The 19,590-nt window shown below is 57.1% G+C and overlaps 1 long non-coding RNA gene across 1 annotated transcript; it reads right to left on the minus strand.

Annotated features, from left to right (window-relative positions):
* Positions 1–2,091: 2,091 nt before the first annotated feature.
* LOC129405825 (uncharacterized) lies at positions 2,092–2,893 on the minus strand. Its single transcript, XR_008630781.1, has 3 exons — positions 2,795–2,893; positions 2,465–2,668; positions 2,092–2,195 (listed from the first exon to the last, which is right to left on the minus strand). It is a non-coding gene; the product is annotated as an uncharacterized LOC129405825 (long non-coding RNA).
* Between the last annotated feature and the right edge of the window lie 16,697 nt (positions 2,894–19,590).

Raw genomic sequence — 19,590 nt, forward strand, 5'->3', positions numbered from 1 at the left:
TTTCTAAAATTCACCTCCTCATCATAAAGTTTTTATTCCCTCTTTCCTCCCTCTGTTGATGCTGCTGTGGTTGTTGGCTGGGGGACGGGGGAGGAGAGGGGTAGAACTAGGGAGGGTAGTACACACACAGGGCTGTGCAGCGTTTGCTGGGGGCTGCACCCCTTAGGTCACACACACACACACACACAGACACACACACAGACACACAGACACACACAGACACACAGACACACACAGACACACAGACACACAGACACACAGACACACACAGACACACAGACACACAGACACACACAGACACACAGACACACAGACACACACAGACACACACACACACACACACACACACACTGGTGCGCCTGGAAGTCGCCTGCAGATTCCTGTTAGCACGCGGCGTGGCCCGGCTCCAGGATTGCCGGATGGGACTCACTTCCGCTCACCTGGCAGGGGCTGCGGGCCCTGCTGTGGTGGGTTCTAGTCTCATTCAAATAAAAGCCAGTTCTTGCAAAGACCACAACCCATATTTCCCCCCCACTGAAGGTGACTCCCATTCCGCCCGTCCTGCGGCTCCCCTGCTCCTGGCCTGGGGCGACTCCTCAGAGCCTTTGCACCTTGCATTTGCTGTTCCCTCTTCCCGGCAAGCTCTTCCCCCAGAAAAGTGCTCGCTCACCCCTTCACGTCCTCGAGTCTCAACGCCAAGCCGCTTTCTCTGCACGACTTGCTCCAACCACATGCTTCGTGCTTCCCCTGGCCGCCCGCCCACAGCGCGGCCTCTCCTGTTCTCCTTGGCTCTGTCCTAGGGGGTTTCTCATTTCTCACCCGACTCACTTTTCTATCTCCTTGTGCCCCTTTCTAGAAAAACGCTTCTTGGGGCAGAGACTATGTCCATGTGGGTCACTGCTCTGTGTCCTGCGCCTAGAACAGCGCCTGCGCAGTGGGGGGTGGAGGGGCAGGCAGAAGGGGCCGCCACCGCCACACCTCCGGGGTCAGGGACTGAAGCTCAGAGTGACTGAATGGGCCGGGACAACGCTCAAAGGACCGGAACACGACCTTTGCCTGCTGGAGCCCTGGGTCTGATCCCTGAGCACCGCCGGGTGTGGCCCAAAAAGCCAAAATAAAATAAGATAAAATCTTTAAAGGGGCCAGAGAAATAGTTCAAAGGGCTGAGCACATGCTTTGCATTGTGGGAGTGTCCCTGCCCCCGCACAGCTTCCCGAGCCCCGCTGGGAACAGACCCCCAAGCACCAGGCCAGGAATAGCCCCTGAGCACTGCCAGGAGTGACCTCAAAACAAAAATAAAACAAAAAATACCTCGTAAAACAAATAGAGCCAGATGGATGGTTCAAAGGGCCGGAGTACCTGCTCTGTATGGGGGAGGTCCGGGGCTCAATCTCCAGCATCACAGGGTCCTCTAGGCCCTGCTGGGGGTGTCCCCAGAGCACAGAGCCAAGAGTAGCCCTGAGCACTGAGGCCCTGAGTACCACCAGCCGCCCCAAAACAAAGCCCAGAAAAAAATGTGGTGGAGAAACAAATACCATAGATACTGTTTTGTAACAAGTCTATTTTAGTTAAATTTAAAAGACAAATTCTCCTTTTGGCCCTCGCTGGCTCCTGACGAGAGCCCTTTGTGTGCGCTGCTGTCGCTGGCCTGTGTGACAGACAGCAGCCGGGACTCAGGAAGGCAGCGGGGCCGGGGGACCAGTGCCGGCCTGGTCAGGCTCCCACACCGTGCTCCTGCTCCGGCCCTGTGACTCTCGGTGGGCCCCAAGATACTCCAAGGGACTACAGGCGAAAAATCACATAAATGGGGGTGACCCACCATAGGGGGCCAAATGGAAGGATGGGGGGAGGGGTGTCACAGGAAGGAAATAAAGTGGCAAAGGAGCCACCATAGGGGCAAAGGCTGAGAAAGCCCCATCTGTAGGCCTGTGTCAGTACTTACGGTCACTCTGTGCCTCAGTGTTCTCATCCACAGAATGGGAACAGTCAGAGCCTGGGCTGGGTGGGGCTCATCGGGGTGACGTGTGTGCCCTTTGCTCAGCTCCAGTGGCCCGGACAGTGCTCCTTCACATGGGCTGTTAGCATTGTCTATCCGCGGCCTGAGTCATGCTTCTGTGCCCCTCCCTGCAGCCGCGAGGGCCCACGGGTCAGCCCCGGGCTCTGCCTCCAGGGCCAGAGGCCAGGCTTGTCCAGTCCTATTTGTTTAGGAGAAATTTAATTTCTCCCTAAGCTGAGAGTCTTCTGCCCCCTCCTGCCCTTTCTCTCGCTCTCATCAGCGGGAAAATGAGCTCCAGGAGCCTTCCCCCGGCCCCGAAATCCAAGGTGAAGAATTTCATTAACAATCAAGAGGACATAATCAACATTCTAATAATTCCAGATCCGTACTCCCCCTTTGGCAGCCCCCCCAAAGTGCCCCCATCCCCCCCAATTCCACCCGGTTCCCAGCTCTTCCAGACACACTCACCTTGACAAAGAAATCTCATTTCCTCTCGAGCCAAACGCGCTTTGCTATTAAATTCTTCGGCTTTCCCGGTGCCCTGACGAGGAGGGACGAGTCCATCTCCCAGGACTCTGTCTCTGAGAGTTTTGGGGGCGGCCACTGCCCGTTCACGCCCCGGAAGCTCCACACACTTCCCCCTTTGGGTGCAGGAGCCCCTGGTCCTGTGATCTGAGAACATCCGCATTCCTCAGGGTGAGCCCCCGCAGACACCCCCCCACCCTCCATTTAAGAAGGTCTAACCACCATCTGGCCCCAAGATCTTGGGAAAATTAACCTGAGCCTCAGTTTCTTTACCTATATAGCGGGGGGATGGCAGCCTCACGTCCCTGTCTCTCTCAAGGTCACGGGGAAAGGAGATGAAGCCCAGCAGAGGCCAGCACAGCACCTGCTTCATCCATTTGGCTCCCTCCCTCCCTCCCTCCTTCCATCCCTTCCTTCCTCCTTCCCCCTCCCTCCCTCCCTCCCTTACTCCCTTCTTCCCTCCCTCCCTTCCTCCCTTCTTCCCTCCCTCTCTCCCTTCCTTCCTCCCTCCCTCTCTCCCTTCCTTCCTCCCTCCCTCCCTCCCTCCTTTCCTTACTCCCTCCCTCCCTCCCTCCCTCCCTCCCTTCCTCCCTTCCTTCCTTCCTTCCTTCCTTCCTCCCTCCCTTCTTTCCTTCCTTCCTTCCTCCCTTCCTTCCTTCCTTCCTTCCTTCCTTCCTTCCTTCCTTCCTTCCTTCCTTCCTTCCTTCCTCCCTCCCTTCTTTCCTTCCTTCCTTCCTTCCTTCCTTCCTTCCTCCCTCCCTTCTTTCCTCCTTCCTTCCTTCCTTCCTCCCTCCCTTCTTTCCTTCCTTCCTTCCTTCCTTCCTTCCTTCCTTCCTTCCTTCCTTCCTTCCTTCCTTCCTTCCTTCCTCCCTCCCTTCTTTCCTTCCTTCCTTCCTTCCTTCCTTCCTTCCTTCCTTCCTGCCTTCCTTCCTCCCTCCCTTCCTTCCTTCCTCCCTCCCTCCCTCCCTCCCTCTCTCCCTTCCTCCCTCCCTCCCTCCCTCCCTCCCTCCCTCCCTTCCTTCCTTCCTTCCTTCCTTCCTTCCTTCCTTCCTTCCTCCCTCCCTCCCTCCCTCCCTTCCTTCCTTCCTTCCTTCCTCCCTCCCTTCTTCCCTCCCTTCTTTCCTTCCTTCCTTCCTTCCTTCCTCCCTCCCTCCCTCCCTCCCTCCCTCCCTCCCTTCCTTCCTTCCTTCCTCCCTCCCTTCTTCCCTCCCTTCTTTCCTTCCTTCCTTCCTTCCTTCCTTCCTTCCTTCCTTCCTTCCTCCTTCCTGCCTTCCTTCCTCCCTTCCTTCCTTCCTTCCTTCCTTCCTTCCTTCCTTCCTTCCTTCCTTCCTTCCTTCCTTCCTTCCTTCCTTCCTTGTTTTTGTTTTGTTTTTCGGGTCACACCCAGCAGTGCTCAGGGCTTATTCCTGGCTCTGAGCACAGGGATCATTTCTGGGGGGTTCAGGTCGGGGAACCTTATGACCATATGGGATACCAGGAATCGAACCCAGACTGTCTGGGTGCAAGGCAAATGCCCTACCTGCTGCCTGCTGTACTATCACTCCTGCTCCCCCCACTCTTCTCTCTCTCTCGCTCTCTCTCTCTCCTCTGTCCTCTCTTCTCTCTCCTCTCTTTTCTCTGTCCTCTCTCTTTCTGTCTCCTCCCCCCACCTCCTCTCTTTTTTTTAAAAATTTTATTGAATCACCATGTGGAGGGTTACATAGTTCTCAGGATTATGTCAGTTATACAATACTCAAACACCCTTCCCTTCACCAGTGCCCCTATTCCATCACCAACCACCCCAGTATACCTCCCGCCCTTGTAAGTGATAAGTTTCACTTGTTTATGCTTTATCTTGGTTACATTCTATGTTTCAACACATAACTTGCTATTGTTGCTGGGGTTTCCCCCCAAAGAGAAAAAGACAGTCCTACTGTCAAGGAAGCATTTGGTAGTTCTCCATTGCTGAGAATGTAGAGATATTAAGTCCCGCTGTTTGTTACTTAACTTTTCTATTTTTTTCCCCCCTCGTCCCGCACCACTGAGTTCACGCCTGTTTAGTAATCACCACGCTGCCTGACAAAGGGAAAAAAAAAAAACGAAAAAGATGGTTATTTCCCGTCATCAGCCGGCGTGGGGCTCTGGCTTAGTTGATAGTCTGGTATAAAGTCTGCAAGCAGTTTCTGGAACCAAAAGTAGTGCGCTGGTATCGGCCCCGGCTCGAGATTCCACCAGCGTCCCGCTGTTCCATGTACATAATACTTTATTCCCTTGTATCCCATTCCCATGCCACCAGGTCCGTGTCAACTTAATGGACATCATACTATGGTTAACGCCACGCCACGTTTCTTCCCGAGAAGGGAGGATATTTCTTCTCAGCGTGGGGATATGGCTTAGTTCAATCTAGAGAGATGGCTACCACTTTGATTGCCTTCAATATTTCAACAAAAGACTTACTATTCTTGTTAGGATTTCCCACCAAAGTCCGACCCGTTGAAAAGGAACCATTTCATATTGCTGATGATTAGATGATATTAGGTCGTGTGGCCACGGCAGCGGCCGCGCGGTTTTGGGTTTCTGTATAAAGTCCAGGGAAAATTCTGCCTGAAATTCTACAATCTTTTACCCTTTTATGGTGCTCATAAGATGGGAAAACCTAGAGAAATACCGGGCCCCCGCAGGGGCAGCCTGGCGGAAACGCTCAGTTCACATACTGCAAGTTTTTCAGTGGGCTGCTGGTGTCCAAAGTAGCTCTTTTGGCCTCCTCGGTCATACTGGAGCGGCGGGCGCAGCGACTGGCACTTCCTCTCTTTCTTTCTTGGCCTCGCAAGCAGTGCTCTGGCTCTAGGTTCCAGTCTCTGCCATCAGCTAACCAGGGACCTCCAGCCACACCCAGTGATGCTCAGGGATTCCCGCGGTGCTGGAGATGCAAGTCAGGCTTGGTGCAGGCCAGCCCACCCCGGGCCTGGAGCGTCTCCTGGAGCGTCTCCCTGGCCCTGACTTGCATCTCTTTTCGTTTACTTTTTACCGAATGGAGGAGGAAGGACGATGGGGGACTGGGAAGCACACCCATTGGTGTCCAGCTCAGGAGTAGCTCCAGGCAGTGCATGGGACCAGTGAGGTGCTGGGGACGGAGTCCCAGCCTCCCCCACGGGTGCATGTTACAGCCCTTGGAGCCAACCCACATGTCTTTTTTTTTTTTTTCAATGTAGGAGTACTGCTATTTATTCAGCTATTGATTAAGCTGATTGAATTGGCCAGGAACTCCACATTACTTTTTTATTTAAATTCAGAATGTTGGACTGGAGCAATAGCACAGTGGGTAGGGCATTTGCCTTGCACACGGCCGAACCGGGTTCAATCCCTCCATCCCTCTCGAAGAGCCTGGCAAACTACCGAGAGTATCCCACCCTCATGGCAGAGCCTGCCAAGTTACCCGTGGCATATTTGATATGCCAAAAACAGTAACAAGTCTCACAATGGAGACGTTACTGGTGCCTGCTAGAGCAAATTAATGAACAATGGGAACACAGTGCACTACAGTGCTACAGATTTTATTATTATTAATATTATTATTATTATTGTTGTTGTTATTGTTGTTTAATCACTGTGAGATACAGTTGCAAAGCTTTCCTGTTTGAGTTTCAGTCACACAATGATCGATCACTCAACCCTCCACCAGTGCACATCTTCCACCACTAAGATCCCCAGTATCCCACTCCATCCCACCCTCCCCCTGCCTCTATGGTAGACAATCTCCCCTAACTCTCTTTTGCATTGCTTGTTATGAATAGCATAAGATGTCGAACGCACGGCTGCAAGAGTGACCTGGAATTCTAAAATTTTGGCTAATTAGGGTCTGGAGAAATCTTGGCAACGAGCTGCTCAGTTTGGAGTTTCTTTTGTGTGTCTCTGCATCATGGCCCGTAAGGAGCTTATGTAGCAGCCAGAGGCAGTTTGTGGGTGTAACCTCCAGGGTCCCATGGGGACGGGGTGGGGGAGGGGGAGAGGGACCAGCCCATCCTCTATCCCTTGAGGCCTGGAGTTTGCTGTCACTGAACCCTCATACTTGCACTTCTCATTAGGTTCTGGAAGTTGGAGGCCACTGGGGTTTAGGGGGACAGGTGAAGGGACAACACCTGCCCCGTCTGAGGCACCCTCGTGACGTCAGCTTGGCTTTAAGTCTGGAGGCATCTCTGCAGTGAGCTTCTTGGTTCAGTTTGGAGATTCTTTTGTGTGTCTCTGCATCAAGGCCGTTAAGGAGCTTAAGTAGCAGCTAGAGGCAGTTTGTGGGCGTGACCTCCAGGGTCCCAAGGGGACGGGGGATCAGAGGGACCAGTCCATCTCCTATCCCTTGAGGCCTGGAGTTTGCTGTCACTGAACCCGCGTACCTGCACTTCTCATTGGGTTCTGGAAGTTGTCAGCCGCTGGAGTTTTTAGGGGGACAGGTCCGACCGGCATGTCTTAAAGACACGTGGGTGCAGTACTGTCGGGCAGGACCTGGGCTGGTCAGAGCTCTGAGGGGAAACAGGCCATCTGCGTCCCTCCACTGCCCCGTCACTGCCTGGGCTGGAGTACCAGACATTGAGCACCCCAGGCCAGTTGGGGGTGTGGGGACAGAAGTGGGGGGGGGTTGGGGTCCTACCTGTTTGTGCCCCAGGGAAAGGGGTTTCCTGTGGCCCAGACCCCGTGTGGGACCCACCTTAGACTGCCCCCAAGGGTCCAGGCTCGACAGAGGATATGCCGGAAGTTATATTCTCTGACCTCTGGGTCCTCCAGAAAACCCTGTCAGGTGTTGCGGCTGAGATCAGCCCCGGGAAGGGGGATACGGGGGGACAAGGAGCTGCCAACACCTTCCCGGGGCACTCGGATCCCTGTGCTGGCCAGTTCCGCACCTGCCTGTCCCCAATGGAACCAGCAGCAGAGCTGGGATGTCTGTGAGTGTGAAGACATGGGGGTGTGTCGAGTGGATGTGTGTCTGCATGGAAGTTCACGTGTGCATGTGAGTGTATGTGTGTATATGTGACAGTGTGTATGTGTGCATGTGAATGAGTGTTCGGTGTGTATGAATGTGTGTGCATGAGTATGTGTGTGTACATGCAAATGAGTGTGTGAGTGTGCTTGCAAGTTGTATGAGTGTGTGAATGTGAGTATGTAGGAGTGTTCATGCATGTAAATGTCTATGTGTGGAAGTTTAAGTGTGTGTCTATGTATGCATGCGTGCATGTGAGTGTATGAGTGTATGTATGTGCACACAGGAGTGTGCGTGTGTTTATGTGCATGAGTGTAGGTGTGAGTGTGTACATGCAAGTAAGTTTGTGAACTTGAGTATTTGTGAGTGTTCATGCATGTGAATGAGTGTGTGTGTGTGTTTGTGTTCAGAGGGAGAAGGAAGGTCCTTCTTCCTTTCCAGAGGGGACGTGGGGGACATTCCCACACCCACACATGAAGGAGGGAAGCAGATGGCTGGGAGCCTTCCGGAAGGTCTCCGCCCTCACCCCTGCCCCCCAATCCTTTCTCCATATGGCAGCCACATCCTGTCTCTACAACTTCTCCGTGTCCTCGGAGTAAAATCCAAACTTGCCAGAGCCAAGTCTCCCTCCCGGGCCCACCCCCAGACCCTCTCTGGTTGCTCCTTCTGTGGTTACAGCCTCACATGCTCCCCTTGGCAGGGCTCAGAAGCCCCAAGAAAGTTTTCTCAGATCACTCCTTTAAGCTAGAGAAGTTCCTCTGGGCTGTAGCAATGGTACAGAGAGGGGGATGCTTTCCTCGTGCTCTGCCCACCCGGGTTCAAGCCCCAGTATCCCATATGGTCCCTGAGCCCACCAGCACTGCTGGATGTACCCCTGCCCCCCGAACCCCACTGTAAATAGAAAAGATTACTCTTCTGGGAACCTCTGGGGCTGGGGACCCAAAGGTACCAGAGACTGCACGAATATGCGTGTACACACATGCATGCACATGCACACACATGCACACAATGCACACAAACATGCATGTGCACACACATGCACACACATGTATACATATGCACATGTATGCGCACACATGCACGTACACACATGCACACACCCAAACCCACACCCACACCCATGTGCCCTAATCTCAGCTCCCATCACTGTTGTAACTGCCTGGCTCTCTGAGGGCAGGAGCTGCCCCTTCTAGAATGCCCCACGCCTGGCCCCAAGCCTGGCAGGAATTAGTCATCAGTGACAGGATGACGCCAGGGACCATGACACGATGCTCTCGGGGGGGGGGACCCGGTGAGGGAGCACCCAGAGGAGCCCGGGTTGCTTCATGCAAGTGTTCATCCAGCCCCGCCCCTTCTGCCCCTCCTTGGTGGTGGCGGCGCCACAGTGACGGGCTGTACCGCCCAGGTACTGAGGCTCACTCTCACCCAGGCTGCGGGGCTCACGGTGTCACACACCCAGTTGCCATGAAGCCATATCCTGGCTGTGGGGCTCACGCATCTGGCTCTTTCCGAGACTGTGCTCCACGAGTGAGCTGCATCACCCCTCCTTGTTGTGGTGCTTCACACATCCCTGGCTGGGGTGAGGCTGGAACTCTCTGGTGGTACAACAGACACAGAGCTTGCTAGGATCACGCTCACACATGTGGCAGCCCCGGAGGTTGAACTTGCAACCACGTGCTTACATTCTAGGCTACTGTGCTCTCCCTCTCCAGGCCCAATGCACCTCCAGGTTTCGCAGCCCAGGCAGTAGAGGGGACTTGCTCCAGCCGTGGAGGTGGAGTGTATGGACCACTAACTCGGTGCCCTCAGCCCAGTCCTAGCCCAGAGACGCAGCTGCAGGGAGCGGTTCAGGGAGGCTGGAGTGGGGTGCGGGGAGGCTGCGACTGATGTCCCGCAGCAGTAGGGCCTCGGGCGCACTTTGCTGATTGGGGTGGGGGGGACCTGGGCCTGCTGCCCTCCAGTGGGGAGACTCAGCTCCCTGGAGAACAGCCCACCTAAGATTAGGGGCTGGGGGTGCTGACAGGCGAGACCCTGGATTGGGGACTGACATCATCCCAACCCCCGCTGGATGCTGACAGCAGGACCCAGGGGGCCAGGCTGGCCCTGGGGATGCAATCACAGACTAATAGCCTCCCAGCCCGAGATGCAATTAGGGGCCAGTTCCCCAGAGCCTGGCGGCAGCGGGAAGGGCAGCTGCAGGATTGCAGTTGGGGCTGGAGACGCGCCTCTGCACACCCAGCTCAGAAGGGCCAGGAGCCCCCCAAATAGAAGGTGGAGAGGGGTGATCTTCCTGGGCCCGCAGACAGAACAGAGCAGGAGCCAAGCTCAGTCACGGAGCTCCTCAGCTCTGCCAGAAGCTCCTTCCCTCTCAGTAAGGACGAAACAATAACAGGCTCCATGGCAGAGGCGTCCTGGGCGGCGAGAGGGGTGGAAGCAGGCGGCGCGCCCAGCTGGGGCCACAGAATAGCAATGACCTTGCAAGTTGCTGACCCACGTTTGATCCCCAGCACCCCATAGGGTCCCCCAGCACTCACCAGGAGTGATTCCAGAACCATGAGCACTGCTGGGTGTAGCCCCCAAACAAAAAAATGAAAGCAAATAGAATCCAGCCCTTACTGAGTGCTTAGGAATCTTTTTTGGGGGTGGGGGTGGGGGTGGGGTGGGCTGTGCGGGTCTACACCCAGCAGTGCGCAGGGTTTACTCCTGTCTCTGCACTCAGGGATCACTCATGACAGGCACTGGGGACCATATGGGGTGCTGGGGATCGAACCCTAGTCCGGTTTGTGCAAGACCAGCACCTTCCTTACTGCTGTAGGATCTCTCCCTCACCCAGAATTATCCATTTTTTGGTGCGTTGTTTGCTTCAACATGTCCAGTACGTGCCCAACCACTGACCCACACACCCACCCCAGCCATGGTCTCCCTGGGCACTGCGCCAACTGAGCCTTGGGCTGTCGCCTGTAAGTGGTGCTGATACCAGCCCAGCTCACCCCTGAGCTACCCAGGGTGACGGGTGCCCACTGGCTGCACAGGAAATCCAGCATGGCCCTGACACAGGTTCACATCTGGGGTTCATACAATCGGCACCTCTGATGGGCCGAATCTGCAGCCACAGATAGAGCATTTTATGGATTAATCTTTCATGTTTTCTTTCCTTTTTCTGGCAGGGATGGAGGATTTGGGCCACACCCGGCGGGGCTTGGGGCTGCCTCTGGCGGCGTTCAGGGGACCCTGTGGTGCTGGGAGTGAGCCAGAGTCAGCGGCATGCAGGCGTTAACCCTGTGCCACCGCTCCAGCTGGGCAGACACAAGACACCCCACAGTCCCAGCCCGAGTGCCTGGAGCCCTGGCAGCCGGCGAGAGGCCGCGCCCGCTCCCTGAACAGCCGCTCCTGGGACAGAAGCAGACCTCGAGCCACGCTCTTCTGCCCCTGACACCACAGACTTCTCGGGGCTCTGCGGGGCCCCTAGCTCCCACCTGTCCCACACAGAGCAGAGCCACTTCCTGCCGGAGGGGCCAACACAGACAGATGGTGACTCGGGTTTTCAGGGGCTGTTTTGGTGACAAATGATTGTCACTGAGGTTCAGACTTTGACCTGCAGCTCCAACAAAGGGGGTGCCCATGCACTGGGGTGTCCATGCACAAGGGTGCCCAGCACAGGGGTGCCCAGGCACTGGGGTGCTGCTCCTCTTCCTTGGAGCTACATCCTCATGGGGCACATTCTGTCATCTAGCGTGACCCCGTGAGGAGTTTTGGGGTATCATTTCTATTTTTAGGATGGAGAAACTGGGCCGGTGAGACAGCTCTGCAGGTAGGGAGTTTGCCCTGCATGGCCGACCTGGGTTCGTTACCCAACACCTCACATGGTCCCCAGAGCCCCCAGGAGTGATCCCTGAGGGCAGAGCCAGGAGTCAGCCCTGAGCACTGCCAGTGTGGCCCACAAGCAAACACATTCAATGAAAAGAAAGGGGGGTGGAGAGAGGCAGAGAGGGAGAGCACCTGCCCAGGAAGGGCACCCGAGCCGGAGGAGCATGAGCACTGGCCTGCGAGTAGCTCCCTTAGTGTCAGAAGCCGGTCCTGGCACAAAGACCCTGGAAACAATGGGGGTGGCCCTGCCAAGGATGACTTGTGGCCCCCCAAGCACAGGGGGTGGGAGCTTGGGGCTCATAGACTGAATGAGTGAATGAATGAGTGGGGGCAGGGGGCAGGGGGTGGCGGGCAGGCCAAGGGGCTTTTCCAGGACAGGAAGTCCCTATGAGGACTGGGGTCGCCCTGACCAGGCCCCATGGGGGTCTCCCCACAGCTTCACCCTCACTCTCTCTCTCCTCTAAGCCGCAGCTGCTAGACAAGGAGGGAAATTTCAAGGGCCCAGGAGAGGAGCTGCAGACAGGGATGGGTGCTCAGAGGGGGGTCAGAGGGTGCTCCTCAGAGGGCACCCTGTATCTGGGGCCCTCAGAGAGGGGTCTGGGAGTCACACTTCCTTTTTTTCGGTGGTGGTGGTGGGGGAATTAGGTCATGCCTGGCGATGCTCAGGGCTTACTCCTGGCTCTGCACCCAGGAATCACTTCTGGCAGGACCATATAGGGTGCTGGGGATCGAACCCGGGTCAAGTACATGCTAGGCAAACACCTTGCCCACTGTACTATTGCTCTAGTCCCACTGTGAGTCACACTTGCTCTGGGACCCCCAAGCTATCCCTGTAGCAGAGGCCAGCTTGGTTCCTCTGAGCCACCCCCACCCCACACAGTGCACCCAGCACAGATCTGAGTCCCCGCTACACCCGTCTCCTGCTGCCGTGGGGATCAGGGTGGGTGCCTCTTCTTCTGCCCATGGCGCCCTTTGCAGGGTTAAAAACAGGCTGAGGGGGGCAGGTGCAAAGGGATTTGATGGTACTTGGTCAGACCTCAGAGCCGCTGACACAGGCTTTTGGCATCCGAGAGACCCGGGCACCCCGGAAGAGCAGGAAGACACTGGGGCCTTGTCTGTGATTTAGGGTGCCTGTTTGCAGGCGGGGTGCTGGGGTGCTACTGCTCAAGCCTATCTTGGAACGCTCTGGGCGGGGTGGGAATGTGTTGGGTCACATCCGGTGATGCTCAGGGCTCACTCCTGGCGGTGATCAGGGGCGATATGGAGTGCCGGGGATCGAACCCGGGTCAGGTGTGAGGACTCGGTCACGGTAACGACTGTCCCTGTGATTGGGGTTAGGACTGGGGTGCTGCGGGAGGAGGGGTTCCCTGCACTTGGCCGACCCCAGGACTGGGGAGATGGGCCTGACAAGCCGGCCACAGACCCGCCAGCAGAGCCGGGAGATGTGTCAGCCTCTGAACATGGGGCTGGAGGCGCTGCCGCAGGCGCATCTGAAAAATAAATAATAACAACTTGAATAATTCACAGAATCTGTGTGAATAATTCACCACGGCCTCCCGAGCACCAGCGATTAGTCACCGCAGCCCCGGCTCCAGGCCTGTCTGCTCTAGGGGTGCACGGGCTGGGCCCCTCGTGCCAGCATGAGCGCTTCTGGGTGCTCTGCAGCTCCTGAGGTGCAGAGACAGCGGAGGGCGTAGGGCCCAGCGTCACACTGGCTTCTGCAGACACACAGAGGCTGGGGAAGCCTTGGGGGGGGGTCCCTCCTAGCCCCCCACCAAGTGAGCGGGGGTCCCGCAGCTGCCCTTGGCTGCCTCTCTCCTCTGCTGTGCAATCTGCGACTGGGAGGGAGGGAGGGTGGCAGGAGAGAGACAGCGCCTCATTATATTTAGCAACCAGCCCAGTGGAGCCCCATGTCCACAGAGAGCCCCCCAGTCAGCCCTGAAATCCAGACCCTCTTGCCCCCCTGGGAGGTGGGGGCAGGGCGGGAACGGGTGCCATGCCTCCACTCAGGACTCAGACACACCCGTTCACTTACTGGGCGTGACTTGGCCCAGTGGTTCCGGTGTCCCCAGGGGTCTTCATTTCCTGGTCTGTAAAATGGGGATTAAAAACACCTACTTCATAACGTGATTATTGTTCTGCAGATGAAATGATGTAATGACCATAAATTGCTTAGTGCAATGCCTGGCACATAGTAAGTGCTAAAAAGCAGTAGCTGTTATAGATACTCATTATCTTTCCAAAGATAGCACCCAGGGACTCGGGGTAGGACACGGGCTGCGCGGGTGCTGTGGGTTGGTCTGAAACACCATCCGTGGGCACCAGAGAGAGGGACAGACTGCCAGCGCCCCGAGGGAGGCCTGTGTGGGAGCCCGAGACCCCCAAGTTCCACTCGAGACTCCCAGAATCCTGCTTCTCTCCTCCCAAGCACCTGCAGCAGTGGCGGACGCGCCTCCTGTCTGTTGGAAGTCATCCGTCTCCCCAGCAGCCCGTGTGCTCCTCGAGGACGGAGACCTCATCTGTCTTCCTCCCCACTCTCTCCCCGGTCCCAAGCACCCCACTGGGCACAGACCAGGTGCTGGGTAAATATTTGTCAACTGTGTAGGGTGGGGAGATTTCCCTCCTGCTCCTCTGGGTTCTAATCGGGCTGATCAAGCACTCAAATTAACAGCAGACAGATCAGGGGGAGAGAAGAACAAATCTCATTACCCGTGTGCGGTGGATTCACGTGGAAGTGGATTCAACAGTCAGCGGGGCAAGGTCCTATTCTCTGAGCTAAGGAATAGGAGGCTGGGAGAGAGACAGAGACAGAGAGAGAGAGAGACAGAGAGAGACAAGAACAGAGACAGAGAGACAGAGACAGACAGAGACAGAGAGAGACATGAATAGAGACAGAGAATGAGAGACAGAGACAGAGAGAGACAGAGACAGAGAGTCAGAGACAGACAGAGAGACAGAGACAGAGCGAGACAGAAACAGAGAGGCACAGAGAGACAGAGACAGAGACAGAGTACAGTCACTCAGGCACTTACCTTGCATGTGGCAGAACTGGGGTTAGAACCCAACACCCCATATGGTGCCCTGAAGAATGGTCCTTGAGCACAGTCAGGTGTGGCTCCAAAATGAAATCACGGCAAGGGAGAAACAAAGACCTCTGTGGCTAGAGTGATAATGTAGAGGGCCGGGCACTTGCAGTGCACATGGCCGAGCCCGGTTTGCTTCTAATGCCTGTTGGGCGCCATATGTTGCAACAATGTTGCAATTTTACCGGAGAGTCAGAGGCACTTTACTCGCAGAAGAAATATACATTTTGGGGGCAGGCCATAACACAAAACCTCCGGAGGCAGTCTTGTGATCCTCCCCCAAAAATGTATATTTCTTCTGCGAGTAAAGTGCCTCTGACTGCCAGGTAAAATTGCAACATTGTTGCAACAAATGCCACATGCGGAGACTGGAGACCCGCCATGAGGTGACCCCTGAGCACGGAGCCGAGGGTAAGTCCTGAGCAGCACCTGGTGTGGCGCCAAAACTTGAAAAATTAATAATGAAGTTAATAAAGGGACGGATGGGGGCTGGAGAAGATGGCCGCTAGCAGTGAGGTCTCTGAGCCGGAAAGGGTGTCGGTGGGCTACCTCCCCCACGGCCACCGTTCCAGTTAGTTACAGGCATGGCCCAAGTTTCCCCCACGTGCTCGCGGGGCCTCAACTGACCTCCGCTCAAAATAACCCACATGCCAAAGAGACACGTCTTGAGAAGGCCTGTTGTGCACCGCTCCGGGAGGCCTGCAGACGAATAGATCACCCTCTGGCTGGGGTGTGAGGAGGCATGAGATCACGACACGCTGCAGGACAGAGCCTCCATTGTGGGCACGGCACGGAAGGTTCTGGGGAGAGAGAGGGGTGCACATGTGGGCACTGGGCGGGCCCCTGCCAGGCTGGCTATTGGGGACCCTGCACAGCCAAGGGGTGCCATCTCCCCTGACCTCCCCGCCCCCAGGTGAGCCTCGTGGAGGCCCTGAGCAGCTCAGGGAGACTAGGGGGGGGGCAGATTCCCTGTAATGATTCCCCATAATGATTTAATCGCTCATTTAGAATTTCCCGTGGCATTAACGATCGTTCCCTAGAACAGGGGGCATAACTGTGTGCGTTCCCGCCAGAGCCAGCTCTCTGTTGGCGGGAGTTGAGTCTTCTGTAATCTTCTCTCACCTGCCTGCCACTCACTCACGGGGGACGGCGACCGATGAGCTCAGGCGTGTTGAGTTGGAGGCAGCCACATGGCAGCCGCAGGACCCGGCTGGGGGGCAAAGACACCCAGAAATGCAGAGACGATGGCGGAGCGGCGAGAGGCAGAGACACGCGTGAAAATCATGGCAGGAACTTGGGCGCTGGGGCAGATGGCCGTGAACCCCAGCTCCGAGCTCTTCGTTCCCAGCCGCTGTCTCCCCTGAGTTCTGCTGAATCTGCCTGAACGTGTGTTCTCCGGTCTGGGTGCTGTGACTCTCTGAGCAGTGCCCACACCTGCCAGCTTGAAACGCAGAGACGGGCACCTGAACCCGACCAAGCGGGAGATGTAGAGGCTGTGGGCAGAGATGTAGAGGCTGTGCCCACGCAGGCCGGGTGTCAGCGGGAGTGTGCGGGCCCCTGGCACAGCAGCAGAGGCCAAAAGAGACCCAGGCAGAACGGGGGCCCTGCCGGAACCCCTGGGGTGCCTGCAGGTGTGGACGGGGGCTCTGCTAGCACCCTAATGCCCACCCACAACAGGAATCATGTGGGGCCAGGGCCACTTTTTTAGACACAAAGGAGGCCTGAGCTGGCCCTGCTGACCGCTGCTGGCCTCATCTCGGACACCCCAAAGCGTCTCCAAGAGGGGCCACATCCTCACCCCGCTAGGACGGAGACATGGAGTCCAGGGGCCTTTCCCTTCGCTGGCCCCTCACCCCTAGCCACCACTGATGGCCTTTGAGAAGTGAATCTGAAGCCGGTTCAGGAGGGACCATGCGGGGTGGGGAAGGGGCAGCCTGAGTGTCCAAGTGGACCCCAGCGGCAGGACCCCTTTTGGGTCTGCGTATAGTTTGGGGTGGGCTGAGGGTGACCCTGAAGGTTCTGGGTGTGTCCTGGGCTTCCAGAATATAGCAGGGGAGAAGGGAAGGCAAAGGGGGAGCCGGAGATTCGGGCGAAGGCCAGGGCAGGACACGGGCATGTAGGGGCAGAGAGGGAGACCCTCGGGGCGGAGGGGAGGAAAGGGGGTGGGGGCTCCCCTGAAGGAGAGGGTGTGGCACGCCACACCAAAGACTAAGAGACCAATAAACGGGGTACAGATAATTAGGGAGTAAGGAAGACCTTGGGGGAAAAAAGCCTTTTATTTGTGTATTTTTTTTTTTTTTTTTTTTTTTTTTTTTGCTTTTTGGGTCACACCCAGCGATGCTCAGGGGTTACTCCTGGCTTTGCACTCAGGAACTACTCCTGGCGGTGCTTGGGGGACCATATGGGATGCCGGGGATCGAACCCGGGTCGGCCGCGTGCAAGGCAAACGCCCTACCCGCTGTGCTATCGCTCCGGCCCCTATTTGTGTATTTTTAAAGGCAGCAAAACAAGACCCAGAAAATCAGAGCATATGCAAATGGCCATCTGCATGCAGGTGAGTGAGTCAGCAACGGAGAGAGAGTGAGGTCCAGGCACCATCCAGGGGGCTGCAATGAGGGGAGGGGGCGGACGGGGGAGCTGGTGTCTGGCACGCGTGGTGAGCTGCGTGAGGGGGCAGGAAGTTGAGCTCCAGAGCCTCTCCCTGGGCCCCCAGCCAGCAGCTCTCTGTGCTGTGGGGGGGCAGCGGGGACACATCTGGGGGAACCGGTGGCAGCCCCCAGCAGTGATGTGGCCACAGATGTCCCGGCCACCCCTCCAGCCCCACTCCGGCAGCTCTCACTTCCTTTAATTACCGCTGGGGACCCGTCATCTATTAATTTCATGCAACCTTCTCTGAACTCCTTTCTATTTCCAGCTTGCGGAGACCCTTGGGGGTAGCAAATTCCAGAAGCCGGACAGCAGCTGCGGCGGAGCAGGACGTCCCCTCCAAAGCCCTAAATGAAGGGACCCGGGCTTCTGTCTCACCTCCTCGTCCCTGGTCTGCTCTCCGCACACCCCCGCACACACGGCCTGTCTCCACCAGCACCTTTGTCCCCACAGCCCGGAAGCCCCCGCAGGCTTGGGTTGCTGGGCTCCGGCCAGGGCTGCATCCTTGGAGCACTCCTCTCTCCCGGCTGCCTGTCTGAGGAGCGAGGTGGGACAGACTGCCACAGCTCAGGACAGTGCTGGAGAAAGAGCACGGGGAGGCGGGGAGCTCGCCTGCCTGGCATGTGGCCGACTCAGGTTCGATCCCCGGCACCCCTTATGGTTCCCCTGAAACCCCTCAGGCGTGATCCCTGAGCACAGAGCCAGGAGCAAGCCCTGAGCACTGCAGAATGTGGCCCAAAGACCCCGCCCCCGCCCCAAACGCAAAAAAACCAAAATCAAAGCTGGGACATGAAAGCACCCAAGTGACCCTGCATGGGCCATGAGCAAGGCGGGGCCCTGCCCTGAGGGGTTTCCATCCCTGACACATTGGGCTGGGAACCAGTAAATGAACACAGTGGTTCCTAGGAGTGACCAGAGCCATGCGCACGAGGAACGGGGTGCAGAGGGCTGATCTCTGCAGAGGAGGTTGGTGATGAGGCTCCGGATTCTGGTCTTCCCCACCCCCCCTCTCCCTCCTGCAGAGTCCCCCACTTCCTGGTCATGGGTTCCAGGCCTGAGAATGTAGCAGCTGGCAGAGCCCCGCCTTCTCCTGGCTCTGGGCGCCCCCACCCCCACCCCCTGGCACCCGCATCTCTGGCTCTCCCTTCCCCCAGCTGCCAGGGATCCAGTGATCGATGCCTCTTTCCCAGGGCTGAGTCACGGCGACCACGTGGGGGGTGGGGGGTGGCTGGGGAGGGAGAAGGCAGATTTATAGGGGCTTCCCCGGGGACACACGTGCTCACTCCGGCTGCCGGGCTGCTGCAGAACTGCCATGCAGAGCACACACAGGAGACCGCTGAGGCCCGGACAGACTCCAAGCGTTGGGCCACCCCCCGCCCCACCTCCAGCCGGCAGCGGTTGCCCGGAATCTGCTGGGGCACCTTTCCCAGCTCACCTGGCTGCCTGCCGACATGGAGGGCTCTGTCGGGGGCTCAGGGCCCGCGGTCCAGAGCTGGGCACGTGCACGCTCACGGCGTCCCCTCCAGTCCGGAGCTCAGGTGTGGGCCTGAGCTGGGGCTGGGAGAGAGCCTCGGCCTCAGACTCTCACCTGAGCGAAGGCCTCCTGCCAGGGTGTCCCGCTCAAGGGGTCTGGAGCGAGACGGCGTCGTCGGTCTCCCTAACAGACACCCAGGTGAGGCAGCGGAGGCTGTCCTGAGGCCGGTGCTCAGAGAAGCGCGGCTGGCATTGCTGCGTGGCATCTCCGTGGCTGTGAGCCGCGGGGACTGGGCGGGGCGTGGCATGCGCTCACCATCCCCGGTCTAGCCAGACTACAGATCTTTTTGTCTGAGGTGCGAGTGAGTCTTGCTTCCACAGGCATGCAGAGGCATCTTCACAAACTGAGGAAGCCGGGCTGGACTCAGGAGGCAGGACTCATGACTTGCACGGGTGAGGTCCCAGGTTCTATTCCTGGCACTGCATGCCTGCCCACACAGCTCCCCTGGGACGGGTGCAGTCCCCTCAGAATATCCTTGAGAGAGAGCTCAAGGGAGGAGGGTCTGCCGTGCAGCATGAGGCCCTAAGTTCCATCCCTGGCACAGAGTGGGCGGCTCTGTGTCCCTTGGCACCTCCAGGCCTGAGCTGTGCCACATTGGCAGGGCTTAAGCACTGAATCATCAGGGACTGAGTGTCTCTGGGACTGATCCTGGGTCCCTGAGTCCTCTCACAACCAACCAACAAAACAAAATATAACAAGAAGTTGGAAGAACCCAGAGAGACAAAATGCCATATGTGGGGAAATGGCTCAAAAGACTAGAATGCATGCTTTGCATGGGGCAGGATTGGGGTGGGGGTTTGGGTTTGAGGCCTGGCACCACCTGGTCCCCTAAACACAGCTGGGAGTACCCCTGAGTACCAAGCCAGAAGAGATCTCCAAGGTCCTCCAGTGTGGCCATTGCCCATGTCTGCAGTGGTGTCACTTCACCTACTACCTATGTCTCCCTTGGTGTCATCTCAGGATCATCAGCCTCTAGCCACAGGACATT

Source organism: Sorex araneus, chromosome 6 (genome assembly GCF_027595985.1).
Source record: "Sorex araneus isolate mSorAra2 chromosome 6, mSorAra2.pri, whole genome shotgun sequence".
Taxonomy (NCBI): Eukaryota; Metazoa; Chordata; class Mammalia; order Eulipotyphla; family Soricidae; genus Sorex; species Sorex araneus.